Source organism: Nyctereutes procyonoides, unplaced genomic scaffold (genome assembly GCF_905146905.1).
Source record: "Nyctereutes procyonoides isolate TBG_1078 unplaced genomic scaffold, NYPRO_anot_genome, whole genome shotgun sequence".
In the NCBI taxonomy this organism is placed as follows: Eukaryota; Metazoa; Chordata; class Mammalia; order Carnivora; family Canidae; genus Nyctereutes; species Nyctereutes procyonoides.
In genome coordinates this window covers 4482127-4498569 of record NW_026575132.1, presented here as the reverse complement: position 1 = coordinate 4498569, position 16443 = coordinate 4482127, and the positions used below count along the sequence as shown (strand labels likewise).

The 16443-nt window shown below is 36.8% G+C and overlaps 1 pseudogene; it reads left to right on the top strand.

The window, feature by feature from the left end:
• The first annotated feature begins 218 nt into the window (after nt 1-218).
• On the top strand, nt 219-1127 carry LOC129522674 (3-ketoacyl-CoA thiolase, mitochondrial-like; annotated as a pseudogene).
• Nucleotides 1128-16443: the final 15316 nt, after the last annotated feature.

Sequence of the window (16443 nt, the reverse complement as noted above, 5' to 3'; positions counted from 1 at the left end):
AAATGATACTATCCTCCCCAGTACTTGGAAAATTCTGCTATTAAAGATTTAATTCCATTCTTTTGCGAGTCTTTCTGTTATGAGTAAGAAATAAATGAATCAGAGCCTTGAAGTTAGTGAACAGATGAAAGCTCCTAGAGGGTTGTGTGCCCAGAAGGGTAAGAACCTCTCCATACTTTGCTATATCCAAGTCTTCCATTTGGCTCCACTTGAGTTGTATGCTTTATAATAAACTGGCAAATGGTTCTTCAGATGCTACATACTCTGCCAGGCATGTTGGTTCGGAGTATGGAAATCTCCAAAGAGACCTCAGCTCTCACTGTTAATAGGCTCTGTGGCTCTCTGTGGCTCGTTTCCAGTCCATTGTGAATCGATGTCAGGAAATTTGTTTTTAAGATGCTGAAGCTGTATTGTATGGAGGAGCCGAAAACATGAGCTGGGTTCCCTACTGTGTCACATTGTGCATTTTAGAACCACGTTTGGAAATGCTCTCAAGCTGGAAGTGACTTTGTGAGCAGCATTAACAGAACAACATGTCCAATTTCCCACGGGAATTACTGCAGAGAATTTTGCTGCAAAACATAGAAGTAACAGAGAAGAATGTAACGAATCCGCCCTGTAATCACAGCAGAGGTGGGCAGCTGCTAATGATGCTGGTGGCTTTAATAATGAGTTGTTACCGACTGAGGTGAAGATGGAGAAACAAGTGCAGGCAGTGCGTGCAGATGAGCATGCTGGGCTCCAGACAAGCCTGGAGCACTTAAATAAATGTGCTCCGGTTTTCATGAAAGAAGGGACTGTCTTCAGGGAATACACTGGGAATATCTGGCACTTTCATAACTGGTGAAGTTGCTGGTGAAGAAACATAACTTCACACGGCTGGCAAGAATTATGGGCTATTTTGGATCTAGATGTGATCCCTTGGGCATGGATATTGGGCTTGTCCCTACCATCAGTGAAGCAGTCAATAAAACAAGACTGAATCTTAAGGAGATGGGTAGGGTAGCAGTGAATGAAGCTTTTGCTCTCTAGTGCTTGACCATTGAGATCTCAACCCAAGTAAAACCAATGTGCATGGAAGAGCCATTGGTTTGAGCGAGCTGCTGAGACGATCCAGATACAAATGATTTCATACCTGGTTCAAGAATTAAGATGTGGTAGTGGAAAATATGCTTCCAGATAAGCTTGGAGGGGTGGCCACGGTGTCACACTCATCATTCGGAGCACAGCCTGACGAGAGTAGGATCTCACCAAGGGCCTCTGGTGCTTTACATGGCCAGGCCACATAAAAACAGGGATAGGTGTATTCATCATAATAAGAGACCAGAAATAAAGTTTCTCAAATTCTCAGCAGTGGAATATGTATAACATTTAAGCTTTAGCTAATATGATTAAAAGGAAATTGATATGATTAAATTACGATTTACAATTAAAAGGAAATTGAATAAATTTTGCCTTAACTTCCAAAACTAAGTAAAAACATAAATAAATCAATAATAAATACCTCTATAAGGAATTCTCAAAATTTTGCATATTTTTTTTTATACCTCATACTTTACTATGTAACATTCTATTAACGATCTTTAATAGAAACAGATGAGAAACAACAAGCCCCAGACCTATTGGACCTGGCCTGGTACTTTCAACCAGGCCTTGATTGTGCTAGAAGCTTACAAGTCTTTGAACATAAAACTTTTCACAGATTCTCAAAATTAGATAAGACTGCTGTAACCAGGGGCATCTGGGTGTGGCTCAGTGACTGAGTCTACTTTTTTATTTTTTAAGATTGTATTTATTTATTCATGAGAGAGAGAGAGAGGCAAAGACACAGGCAGAGGGAGAAGTAGGCTCCATGCAGGGAGCCCGACGTGGGACTCGATCCCAGGTCTCCAGGATCACACCCTGGGCTGAAGGTGGTGCTAAACTGCTGAGCCACCTGGACTGCCTACTTTGGCTCAGATCATGATCCCAGGTCCTGGGATCGAGTCCTACACCAGGCTTTCCTCTGCCTGTGTCTCTGTCTCTCTCTGTGTCTCTCATGAATAAATACATAAAATCTTAAAAAAAAAAAAAAGACCACTGCAACCATGATGGATAAAGACAAAAATGAGACCTCTCTATAATCCTGTGTGAGCATAGAAAAATCATTGTCCAAGAAGCAACATACCAAATATAACCAAACCTTCCTCAGTTAATATGAGCAACTGCTATTTCTTAATTCTAGCATTGAGCCTCACTTCAGTATCCTCTCCTAGGTTTTTTCTTTTGGGATACGCATAGAATTGCCCCCACCTTCTGATAGTAGAAAAACCAGAGCAAAGTCTTGTTTCCTTAGAACTCTCCACCAAATAACTCAACCGAAACCTAAATTGCATACTAGGCTCTTGATATCCCCTCTGTGATAGTTTATGTGTCAACTTGTTTGGGCTGAGGGACACCCACATAGTCGGTGAAACATTATTTTTGGGTCTGTCTCTATAATCCACTTTCTGTCTCTCTCTGTCCTTTTGGTTCTGTTTCTCTTGAGAACTCTAATATAGCTTCTTACCAAGACACTGAACACTTCTCCATGCCTTTCTTGCTGCGAACAAGAATAAACCCAGGTGTTTTCCTGATGGTCTTTGGCTGATGAACACTAACACAAAAACAAAGAAATAGACTGTAAGGGTTTAAAGACTTGGTTAGAGTGGGGAAATATATTATGTAAATCTTAGAGGAATGAATTGTAGGAAGATGGAAATAATAGGGAGCAAAGATCAAATTTCTCTGACCCTAGAATATTATATAGTGCCACAGTAGAGTGTAGTGTGACTTATTGATTAAATTATCCAATTCAATAAAAGTATGGTGAATAGATGTAGGAAAGCTGTTTCTGTTTGCTCTGTTTAAATTACAATTAAGTTTCCAGCTGGAGATCTCCACAACATAGTAGAACCCTCGCAGGGATGGTATTTGCCTTGTTCTATTTTGGGATTTTTTTAGCAACATCACCTTATAACAACAGCTGTTCAGAGTGCTGAGATTGGTATGAATTTTTCTTCTACTGCTGGTAAGTTGAAAAGCTGTAAAATATTTTCAGTTCATTTCAGGTTCAGGTATCCCTAGGAGCAACTGTCTTCATGAAATCAGAAGGGAAGGTACTAAGATTGTAAAACAGAGATTCAGAAACTAAATGCAAACTGCTGTTGGTTGGAAACTCCAACTGGGACTTTATTGCCAAACACCAGACATTAGAAGATCAGTAGCTAAATTAGCCAGAGTAAACATCCTGAGGTGTAAAACTAGTGCCAGCTCGCTGAGCTAACAATAAGGCATGTGGGGTAGTGGCAAGGCTGAGGAAAAAACTAAATATGGACAAATTCAGTATCTGTTTCTATATTGAAGGGCATGATTTGAAAAAAAATATATATTAGAAAAATAAATTCAGCTATACAGATGTAGTATGGAATTTTTGGAATATTTATGGTCTTGATTAGAAATATATATAGTTTGAGGGCTAATATAGGAACCTCATGAAAATTATTGCTCAGATAATTAATCTTAATAATCATAAAAAGAAAATTTAGATCTTCCATGGCATTGTTTATTAAAACGAGCATATATTAATATATTTTTCCTTTTCTTCTTTCCTTTCTCTTTTTTATACTTTATATCATCTTTCCTAATCCTCAGTTTTAAAAAATGTTTAGTTATAATCTACATATCAAAAATTGCAAAAACCACAATTTTGTACTTGATGACTTTGCCCAGATGAATTTACTTTTGTAACCAACACTCAGATCAAAAGATAAAACATTACCAGCACAACACCTCTCCATCTGGTGACTATTTTTTTTTCTAGTGGCTTTTTAATATCTAGAATACAGTTACATTTTTAAAAGAAATGTCATCTCTCCTGAAACCAAGATGGATAACTATAATAATAATACTGCTATACTGTAGTAGCAGCAGTGATGTGGTATGTATCATCTATATTCAGTGGTCCTCTATGAATATAAGTCTTATAACTGAAATTTCAAGCATCTGAATTTTAATTTTTTCTAAACTTTCTTTTTTCAAAATTATAGGCTATGATGGTGAGTTTGAACCTTATCCCAAAAGCCATGGAAAGCCACTAAAATAATTTCTTCAATAGAAAGTCTTGAGTACACCTTTTTTTTTTAATAGAAAAACAAGACTGTCATGCCTGTAGATGATACATTAATAGGAATCAAGTTGGGTTAGAGTCCAGAAAAGCAATTTAGAAAGTAAGGAATTAATCTACTAGATAAATTATAAAATTTTGAACAAAGGATGTTTCAGTTAGTTTGAAGGTAATGGAAATATGTAGTAATAAATGAAAAGACGACTAATTATGTCTAAGTGATTGATTTAATGAGGAGATTCTGGGGGAAAAAGTCAATCTCAAGTTTTGGCTTGGTGGATGGTTATATCTTTAATAACAAAAAACATAGAGGAAGAAATAATAGCTAAAAGCTCATTTTCCCCATTTCATTGCAGAATGAAAATCCTCCTGACTTTCCCTTTAATTTTCTTTTTTTAAAGAAAGTTAACATGACAGTCACTTTATAAAATCCTTCACAACAGAAGTATCTTATCAGAAACAAGAAAATGTGTTATATGTATACATACATACACAATGGAATAATACTTTGTCATCAAAAAGATGAAATCTTCCCATCTACGTGGATGGAACTAGAGAGTATTATGCTAAGCAAAATAAGTCAGGCAGAAAAATATATGATTTCACTCATATGTAAAATTTAAGAAACAAAATAGATGAATGTAGGGGAAAGGGAGGAAAAATAAGACAAAAACATAGGGAGACAGACCATAAGAGACTCTTAACTCTAGGAAACAAACTGAGAGTGGCTGGAAGGGAGGTGGGTGGAGGGATGGGGTAACTGTGTGATGAGCATTAAGGAGGGCAATTGATGGAAAGAGCACTGGGTGTTACATGCAATTGATGAATCACTAAATTCTACTTCTGAAATTAATAATACACTATATGTTAATTAAATTTAAATCTTAAAAATGGGGGAAAATAATCTTAATAAAAAAAGAAAGAAACATGTATTTGAGACCCAAACATTGGGGATTTAAATCTCCAAGGGCCTATTTCTCATAATATGTGCATTTCTTTTCTTTATTTCTTTCTTTTTTTACTTAAAGTTGCTTTATTTCTCAAACTTTCAAACATTTCGATTCTTAATGAGTCATTTAAATCTTAAATATAACTATTTCAAGCTTTTTTTCTATTGACTAAGATTTATTATGTTTTATACCATAATACATTAATAACTCAGTTGTTTCCTAGATATCCAGGACTGATTATTTCTAGATGACTTTTATTTCCCTTGGCATAATTGCCTATATTTCTTTTCCTTCCATTTTTTTAAAATTTTCTTCTATTATGTCCATCTATTTGCTTCCTTTCCTTCCACCATTCCCAGCTGTTAGTGGACAATGGAAATGTACTTTTAAACCACCCTCATAAAATAATTCTCTTGTTGCTTTTATTTAGAGAGAATTGAATGTCCATCTTATTTGCATTAAAAATTAGCACTGATCTCATACACTTGATAATATTCAGGACTATTTATTTTTGATTAGAGTAAATTTCATTGAAGGCCATCTTTATCAAACTTCTATTACCTGGAATGACATTTGTTTATCATGTCTCCTCTGTAAGGTGGCACAGTCAGTTCCTCTTTTTTTGTCTTTGTTGAGATTGATTTTTCTTTTTTAAGAAGCAAAAGCCAGGTATTTTATGGAATATCCCTCAATGTGTATATCTTATAATTTTTCATAATTATACTTACTTTATACATTTGTATATTGAATGCTCTAGGAGTGATTTTTTTGTTGCTGTTCCCAGTAAATGAGATCAAGAAGAAAATGATTCTGGTTTACTCAGTATTGGTGATGTTAAATTTGGTGGTTAAGGGTTAAGGTGGTATCTAGTAGGTTTCTTCAGTCTAAAGTTACTATATTTTATTCTGTAATCTATTAAAAAATAGTAGTAGTCTATTAAAAATAGTACAAATATATTTTATAACTGTATAAATATCTTATTGCTCATCAAAATTTACCTACAAGTATTATCAACCATTGATGATTTTCTAAATTTATATACATACACATAAGTATTTAGCAATATATATATGCTTTGTTATATATTATATATTATTTATGCTATTTAACATATGTAAATGCTTATATGCTTATGTAATTATAATTATGTACTATATTGTTTACATAGAATAAGATATAAATAAATATATTATGTAAATATAAATATAAATATGTTAGCTTTCTATTTTAAGGAGAGCTTTCTCTTTGCCTATTTAATTTTTTTTAATATCAGTATGGACTCAGAAGTTATTATTATTTTCAAGGAATTAAAATACTCCATTTATTTTCTATGATTCAAGTTATCTATTTGATGTTCTTATCTGTCCATAGTGATGTATCTATCTAGGTCCACTAAACCTTGAGAACAGAAGTCAGAATGTTTTGTATTTCTTTTGTAGTCAGAAAGGTCATAAATTGCATATGTAATACATACATTGAAGAATCTGGATGAACACATTTTTTTCTGTAAATTATATGGATATTCAAACTAAATATGATGAATAAAGACTACATATACATTATCATAGTTAATTCAAGTCAGATTTTACCATAAAGTAAGTTAGGGAACATTTTATTTTTCAAAGATTTTGGGATTTCAGAATCTGAAATTCAGGCTAATTATAAAATCTAGAATTTGAATATATTTGTGAGATTTTTCTTAGGATTTAGACAAATTAGGTTAATCCTGGATTATATTTAAACTTAAAATGCAAATAGAGTTAGAAAGCATTTAGGAAAATCTGTTAAAAAAGTATAAAGATTATTTCAGATAATATCCATGGAAACACAATAAGATTATTTTTATAGTAATGGCTTTTATACATTAAATATAAAAGGTTTATTTAGAGTTACGTGTTGTCCAATCACTTGTTACATGATATGATACTAATACCATCCTGGGGAATTTGTTATGTGTATAAGGCATATAAACTTGTAAAACTTTATATTTTAATCTACTAAGAGTTATCTGAAAAGTGGTTCTGGGTAGCAGTAAAAAAAGCAAATCTCAGAATTTTAGGACAACTTACTGTAAGGAATTCTCTCTCTAAAAATTTTGTACCAAGAAAACACAGTAATAAAGAAAAGATATGTAGGGACATGCATTAGGTTGCTGGGCCCTGAGAGTACATTACTCCCTAGTTCAAGGATAACACTTGATAATTTTCCTCCTCTCCATCACCTTGCTTTTCAGTGAGGTGATGCTGAATGAAACCACTGAAACTGCAAGATGAATGGAAACTTTTTGTTGCCAGGGAAACCGCTACTAGGTGTTGTATGATCTTCATGTTCTTCTTTTTTCTCCCCCCTCAAAGCAGCAGTCCCTTGATGCCGGAAGAAAAGGATTGGGACTAAAGTGTGTTCATATAATGAGAATATATTTCATGTGAAATATAAGTGCCCTACATAAATCTATTACTATTTTATAATCTCTGGCAATATGTATAAAAGCTGTTATTAAAAGAAAAAAATCAGATGCTTTATCTTTGAGTGTATTGTTTAATTTTATTGTTGCCCTCAAGGCTTCCATTAAATGTGTCATGTCTTAAATGTACAAAGTCTGTATGGTAGAGAGCTATGATGATTTCCACCTGTTCTGTTTTTAGTGCCCTACTGTGCCAATGCATTATCTATAATAGTCCCTCCACATTACTTTTAATTTATTCCTAGAAAAAAAAAAGAATACCTACATAGTTCGTCTAAAAGTATTTTTCCCTAGGATTAAAAAGGTTGCCATTTTTACATGCTGACCTGAAGTGAAAAGGAATAAAAATGAGAGCTATTTTCGTTTTCCAAACATTGCTTTTGAAATCTTCAAGTGAGCCTTGATAGAGAATATGGACAGATAAAAATGCTACTACTGCTCCGGCCTCAGGAAGGAAAAAAATCAAAACAGAAATTTCCCATGGTGATTCCCTTTATGGAGAACTGATCATTAACCATCATGCTGTTTGACATACTTTGCAGATGGACGGCATTACTCCTATTGAAGCTTAATTGGGGGAATTACCTTTTTAAAAAATGTTTAATCCTGTAACTTTAGAAAGAGTGAAATAAAGACATTCTTCCTATCGTGATGAATGTACTCTGTACACCTAAAAAGGTTATTTTCTTTTAGATCTCAATGGACTAAATCTGGGTTTGAGACCACCAGGGATCTATATACTTGGATGTCAATGTCTTGGCCCCTGATAAAATTGCTTTTGCTCAATCGCACTGGGGTGTTTTACCACCAGCTTATGTTATAGACATTAAAAGAAACAATCATAAGGAACTTGTTAGCTTTTCTGTTGTGTCAGTGTTATTGGGGACATCAGTCAATATATGGAACAGCTACCTCTTTACAATATCCTAAAGGAGACATTTTTCTCAGGCCTCAGTATCAGTAGAAGGCATATATCTCTTTTGAACACGGTCCCTGCTTCTTTCCCACTTCCCTAATCCTACAGATACTGCATCTCTAAATTTTATCCGTACTGCTTTCACCACCAGGAGGGTTCGAGTCAGCATTTTGGTATGTCTCTATACCTACTCGAGACTTCAGTGTAGGCCTTACTCTCTGCTAATCTTGACCTCGGAGTTATGATTTCCTTTCTCATGATTTCCTTTCTGCTATTAGTAAACTATTTTTATCTTTTTACACTGTGGGCATTTTAAATATAAAACACATAAAGCAATTATTGAAGGAGATAGGGTGTTCAAGAAGATATTTTGGCTTTTTGTATGTAACTGAAACTCAAATGCTTCTCTACAATTCATGACTATTTGAAATAATAATGGGTTAGGGACTCCCAGGTGGCTCAGTGGTTGAGCATCTGCCTTCTGCTTAGGTCGTGATCCCATGTGCAGAGCCTGCTTCTCCCTCTGCCTATGTCTTTGCCTCTCTCTCTGTGTGTCTTTCATGTATAAATTAATAAAATCCTAAAAAAGAAACAATAATGGGGTAAATATTTTTTCCTATTAAAGACAGGTGAAGGAATGGACACAGTGGTGAGACTGAACTACTTCTTTTTCTCTGTTTATTATTTTATTTTTTTTATTTTTATAAATTAATTTTTATTGGTGTTCAATTTACCAACATACAGAATAACACCCAGTGCTCATCCCGTCAAGTGTACCCCTCAGTGCCCGTCACCCATTCACCCCCACCCCCCGCCCTCCTCCCCCTCCACCACCCCTAGTTCATTTCCCAGAGTTAGAAGTCTTTATGTTCTGTCTCCCTTTCTGATATTTCTCACACATTTCTTCTCCCTTCCCTTATATTCCCTTTCACTATTATTCATATTCCCCAAATGAATGAGAACATACACTGTTTGTCCTTCTCCGGTTACTGTGGCCAAGTTCAAAAAGGGTGTTGCCTGAGTTCTCCTCTAGGATTTTGATGGAATCTTGTCTCACATTTAGATCTTTCATCCATTTTGAGTTTATCTTTGTGTATGGTGCAAGAGAGTGGTCCAGTTTCATTCTTCTGCATGTGGATGTCCAATTTTCCCAGCACCATTTATTGAAGAGACTGTCTTTCTTCCAGTGGATCGTCTTTCCTCCTTTATCGAATATTAGTTGACCATAAAGTTCAGGGTCCACTTCTGGGTTCTCTGTTCTGTTCCATTGATCTATGTGTCTGTTTTTGTGCCAGTACCACACTGTCTTCATGACCACAGCTTTATAGTACAACCTGAAATCTGGCATCGTGATGCCCCCAGATATGGTTTTCTTTTTTAAAATTCCCCTGGCTGTTCGGGGTCTTTTCTGATTCCACACAAATCTTAAAATAATTTGTTCTAAGTCTCTGAAGAAAGTCCATGGTATTTTGATAGGGATTGAAATGAACGTGTAAATTGCCCTGGGAAACATTGACATTTTCACAATATTAATTCTGCCAATCCATGAGCATGGAATATTTTTCCATCTCTTTGTGTCTTCCTCAATTTCTTTCAGAAGTGTTCTATAGTTTTTAGGGTATATTTTGAGCACCATTTGAATGGTAAATGGTTCTCCAACCTTTTATTTTCAGGTTGTAGGTGTCCTTCTGTCTAAAATGAGTCTCTTGTAGACAGCAAATAGATGGGTCCTGCTTTTTTATCCAGTCTGAAACCCTGCGCCTTTTGATGGGGTCATTAAGCCCATTCACGTTCAGAGTTACTATTGACAGATATGAGTTTAGTGTCATCATGATATCTATTTAGTCCTTGTTTTTGTGGATTGTTCCATTGAACTTCTTCTTAAAGGGGAGTTTTAAGAGTCCCCTTAAAATTTCTTGCAGAGCTGGTTTGGAGGTCACATATTCTTTCAGTTCCTGCCTGTCTTGGAAGCTCTTTATCTCTCCTTCCATTTTGAATGAGAGCCTTGCTGGATAAAGTATTCTTGGTTGCATGTTCTTCTCATTTAGGACCCTGAATATATCCTGCCAGCCCTTTCTGGCCTGCCACGTCTCTGTGGAGAGGTCTGCTGTTACCCTAATATTCCTCCCCATGAAAGTCAGGGACTTCTTGTCTCTTGCTGCTTTAAGGATCTTCTCTTTATCTTTGGAATTTGCAAGCTTCACTATTAGATGTCGAGGTGTTGAACGGTTTTTATTGATTTTAGGGGGGGATCTCTCTATTTCCTGGATCTGAATGCCTGTTTCCCTTCCCAGATTGGGAAAGTTTTCAGCTAGGATTTGTTCAAATACATATTCTGGCCCTCTGTCCCTTTCGGCGCCCTCGGGAACCCCAATTAAACGTAGGTTTTTCTTCCTTAGAGTGTCATTTATTTGCCTTAATCTGTCTTCATGGTTCTTTAATTGTTTATCTCTTTTTTCCTCAGTTTCCCTCTTTGCCATCAACTTGTCTTCTATGTCACTCACTCGTTCTTCCACCTCGTTAACCCTCGTCGTTAGGACTTCTAGTTTGGATTGCATCTCATTCAATTGATTTTTAATTTCTGCCTGATTGGATCTAAATTCTGCAGTCATGAAGTCTCGTGAGGCCTTAATGCTTTTTTCTAGAGCCACCAGTAGCTGTATAATGGTGCTTCTGAATTGGCTTTCTGACATTGAAGTGTAATCCAGATTCTGTAACTCTGTGGGAGAGAGGGCTGTTTCTGATTCTTTCTTTTGAGGTGAGGTTTTCCTTCTAGTCATTTTGCTCAGTGCAGAGTGGCCAAAAACAAGTTGTATTGGAACACGGGGGAGTATCACTGGTCCGTCCAGCTGGTCTTCTGGGGGAGGGGCCGGCTGTGCTGATTCTCAGGTGTTAGCACTTGGGGGAGCTGCTCTGCCCCTGCCTGCTGCCGGGCTCTGCGGGGGTTGTTTACCCCGTGAGGCCCCAGGAGGAACAGCCGCAGTTGCTATGGCAACTCTGGAAGCCTGGATTCAGCCTCCGCAGGAACTACGGGGCTCGGGGCTCTCGGTTCTCCGTCCGCAGGGCCTGGAGGCTCCGGGGCGGGGCCGCTGATCTCAGCTCGGGGCAGGAGCGTCCTTGCTGTCCTGGGCCCTCCCGGCCTCTGCCTGTCCCGGGGGAGGCCGGATCCTGGGCCGTGTCCCGGCGCCCTGTGCTCCGGGGCCTGCGCTGTTGGATTCGCGCTCCCGCCCCGCAGCCCCCTCCGCGGTGCCGCCGCCCGAGCCCCTCCGAGCTGCTCCGGTCGGTCCCGCCGTGCGCGCTGCAGCCCTTAGGGAGCTCGGAGCACTCTCAGGGGCGCAGGTGTCTGTTAGTGTCCCCGGGAGCCCGAGGGAATCCCCGCCCTCCTGGGTCCTGCTCCAACTCCCTGCGAGCCCCTTTCCGCCCGGGAAGGTTGGTGCAGCTCCTGCTCCTCCGGGACGGGGCTCTCCTGTCCTGGGGACACTCGCCCCGGCCTCAGCCCGGCTCCTCGCGGGGCCCCTCCCCCTCGGAGGCCTTTTGCTTCTTTATTTCTTTTTCCCCGTCTTCCTACCTTGATGGAAGCGCGGACTCTTCTCACTGTAGCGTTCCAGCTGGTCTCTCTTTACATCTCAGGCCGAATTTGTAGATTTTCAGGATGGTTTGAAGGTTATCTAGGTAATTTGGTGGGGACAGGCGATTTGGGGACCCTGCTCTTCCGCCATCTTGCCCCTCCTCTTCTGTTTATTATTTTAAATTGAGATTTAAATGACATATAGCATTTTATTAGCTTCAGATATACAAATAATCATTAAATATATGCATTGAAGCCTTGACTGCAATCTTTTCTTTAGCTTTATGCCTTCTTTATCTTTATCTTTATCTTATTGGTTTCATATTCTTCTGAAACTAAGCTTTTCAGTGTTCCTTCAAGTACCTCTAGATTTCTGGTAAACTCAGTTATTTTACCTTGGGTACCTAGGTTTGCTGTTAATATTTACAACCTCAGCCTTCTATATTAGTCACCTTTTATTCATAGGAGATACATTCCCAAAAAAACCCCAGTGGATGTCTGAAACTGCAGATAGTAGCAAACCCTATATATACTATGTTTTTTCCCATGCCTACATACCTAAGGTAGAGTTTAATTTAAAGATTAGGCAAGTAAGAGATTAACAACAATAACTAATAATAAAATAAAACAATTATAGAAATACACCCTAATAAAGGTTGTGTGAATATTTTCTCTCTTTCTCTTGAAATATCTTATTGTCCTATTCTTGCCCTTCTTGTGATGACACGAGATGATAAAATGCCTACTTGATGAGATGAAGCGAGGAGAATGATGTAGGTGTTAGGCTACTGTTGCCTTTTGATGATGATGTCAGTAGGAGAATCATCTGCTTCTAACCACAGTTGATGATGAGTAAATGAAACTGCAGAAAACAAAAGCATGGATAAGGAGGGACTATTGTATTGCTTCTCTCTCTCTTTTTTTTTTTTTTTTTTTGGAGGAGGAAAATACTTTTTTTAAAAAAAAGTTGACATGCAGTAATCCTTGAGTCTTGGAGGAAGCAGAATAAAATTTGCATTTTGTTTGATTTTTTTTTTTTTTTTTTGAGGATAAAGATAGGAGGGGAAAATCAATGGCTCTGGGTAAGGGAAATCATGACTGTTAACACATTGAAATGGAATACTCTGTTTTCCAATCCTGTTCCTGTGTTTCTTCAAACGTTCAGGATATGTCTTGATTACCCTGTCATTTTTCTCTGTTGTCTTCCATCTTCAGAAAAGATTCATGATACTTGCAAAGAAAAAGCTTGTCTATATCTGAAAACTGTGGATTCCTTTTCCAGGATGGAAGAAGGCCAATAGGATTAATTGAAAAAAAGACATGGGCATTTGTGTTTTGACTGAAGACCTAAATCCCTGAATTAATAAATTAAATTTAATTCAGAAGTTTTGTATTCATACTTTGCATAGATCCTGATTTAAAGGTTTCCTTTCTGTTATTAACTTACTTGATGTTAAAAATCACCCTTAAAGATGCATTTTATATGCTCTTACCTTAAGATCCTTGCACTAGCCCTTGCCTCTGGATTGCTCTTTCTCTCATCTCTTACACATTTTTTTTTTTTCCCACATGGGACTAGTCCATGGAGGTCTATCCTGATGATGGTGCTTAATGCTATACTTCCCAACATTCTTGATCTCCTTTACTCTATTCGATCATTTTCGTCACACTTACTGCTATCTAAGGTTATATGGGTTTGTTTGTTCAGTAAACATCTCCCTCTTTCAAGAAGTAAGCTCCATGAATTGTTCGTTAACTTATCACAAAGGCCTAGCTGTGCAAATTAGGTGTTCAAAATTATCTGTTCATTGAATTAATACATTCCTTTTAAAGGGGAAGGATTAAAAACTAATGCAGGTAGTACTATAGTAAGAAGACATTTTTTTTTTTTTGCATGAGAGTGAAAAATAACCAGTTTGGTAAGAGGTGAACAATATGATGCACTGTGAAAAGCAGCTTCACATATAGATGAAATTTTTATTGTCAAAACAAATAAATAAACATAATTTGGTATTGAAATTGTGAAATATTGAGTAAGAGTAAAGGATAACTCAAAATATTGCTTATTAATGTTTTGCTTGACTTCATTTTGGAGATAGTTTAATTTGACTATTGGGTATGTACATCAGGAAAATATATAAATATTAATCAAAGACTATGAAATACTCTTGGCATTGTTAGCCTTCATTTGGCCATGAATTGATCTATGCCATTAAATAATTTGTGAAGTGTTATAGTGCCCAGCTAGTCATCCAGGGTGAATATAATTTATCCTTCCTCTGAATTCACATGGGTAGTTATACCCTTCTTAGTCAATCTTTGACTCCTTTTGTAAAAATGTATAGTATAACTTGTAAAACTGAAGATCCTTATGACCTCTTGGTGTCTAAATAATATATATTTTACTCCAATTGGCTTATATATGTATCATAAAAAATATTTGTTAAGTAAACAGATAGATGATTTTAGATAAAGGATGAAGACCATAGTTTTTTGGGAATAAGATCAAAAAAAAATTTTTAAAGAGGAAACTTCTGTCCATCATGACTTCTTATTAACAAAATTTTAGGAGTCTAATGTATCAATTGTAATCTTATTAGAATCGGGAAGAGTCATAAAATATAGCTTAATGATAAGCATTTTATCACTATATTATCTTTTAGGTCTGATTCTAAAATATGGTAGTAGACTCCAAAAAAATGTTCTTGTGCACCATGAAAATAATAATGAGAAACTGTTTCCAAATACTTGGGTATTTGACATTATGTATGATAACTCTTTAATGATGAACAGTTTTTATTTTTATATATTACTTCACATATTCTGGATTTTTTTGTTGTTGTTGCTTATAGAATTTTATCACAAGCTATTTCATATAATAGATGGCAATCCCTACTTTATACTAAAATTCTCTTAAGAGTGGAGAAACCAGCTGCCAGGTTCTAAAACTATGACAGCAGAAAGCTACTATCTATGCAGATATGTTCATTTGATACTGTCAGACACAATGTCCAGGCACATGATAGAAGGCTGTTCTTGAATTTATTCCTCTTATTTATAATAAGACTATATAAGATATACACTGTGAGGTGCTTTAAGTTTTGAAGCAGATGTTATTCTCATAGCTTCCTTACTGTAGGTAAGACTGTATATATTTATGGAAGAAAAAAAACTAAAGGTGATAAAGGGAACTGATATTTGCTGCATACTCACTATGTATACACAGGTTAATAGGCAACTTATATATATTTATAATATGTACCCAATGAAGTGATATATTTCCATATTTTACAAATAAAGAATCTGAGACTCAGAGAGAAGAAATAGTTTTCAATAGGGTATGCAACTATTAAATGGCCAATTCAAGATTCAGTGAACCAGTTTTTTTTTTTTAATTTTAATTATTTGAGAGAGAGAGAGCATGCAAGTGTGGGGAGGGTGCGAGGAGAGGGAAAGAGAAATCTCAAGCAGACTCTGTGCTGAGCATGGAGCCTGATGTGGAGTTCGAGCTCATGAACCAAGCTAAAACCAAGAGTCAGACACTTAACTGACTAAGCCACCCAGGTGCCCCCTTCAGTGAACCAATATTAAAGTCCAAACCCAGTTTTTCTCTATTGCAGCAAACTTGTCTGCTGATGAGAATCATCTCGAGCTCTCACTGAATCACTATCCCAACCCTGCCCCTCCTTTGAGAATATATTCAGGCTGCCTAGGGTACTTTCCAGTAATCTGATTTTTAACAAGAATCTCATGCAATTTTGGAAACACTGCTCTACACCTTGCTACTTTAACTGCAGTTGAAAATGTCTTTCTTGTATCAAAGGAACAGACCATTTTAAGGGTTCTATAGATGCACAGTTTTGTTATACTTAAGCTGTGTCGGTACTGCATATAAAGACTTCTTTTTTTATTTTTATTTATTTTTATTTTTTTATTTTATTTATTTATGATAGTCACACACACAGAGAGAGAGAGAGAGAGGCAGAGACACAGGCAGAGGGAGAAGCAGGCTCCATGCACCGGGAGCCCGACGTGGGATTCGATCCGGGGTCTCCAGGATCGCGCCCTGGGCCAAAGGCAGGCGCTAAACCGCTGCGCCACCCAGGGATTCCCATATAAAGACTTCTTAAGTCTTTCTAAACTTTTGAAAATTCAAAGAAATTACCAGTGTACAGTATCTGCTAGGTGAGAGTTGTGATGAGAATACCTGAGAAAATGGTTAGGCAGATTTAATTTTTAATTTTTTGAGGCATTGTATTTACTAGATCACAAGCCACTTTTGTGCAGGTGGGCACATTTTCTTACACCTGAAATGATCCCAAGAGCATTATCTGTGGGAAGACCTTATTGTTTTAATGGTGCACTTCTATTAGGTGGTGTGGAATCTGGGCAACAATGTAA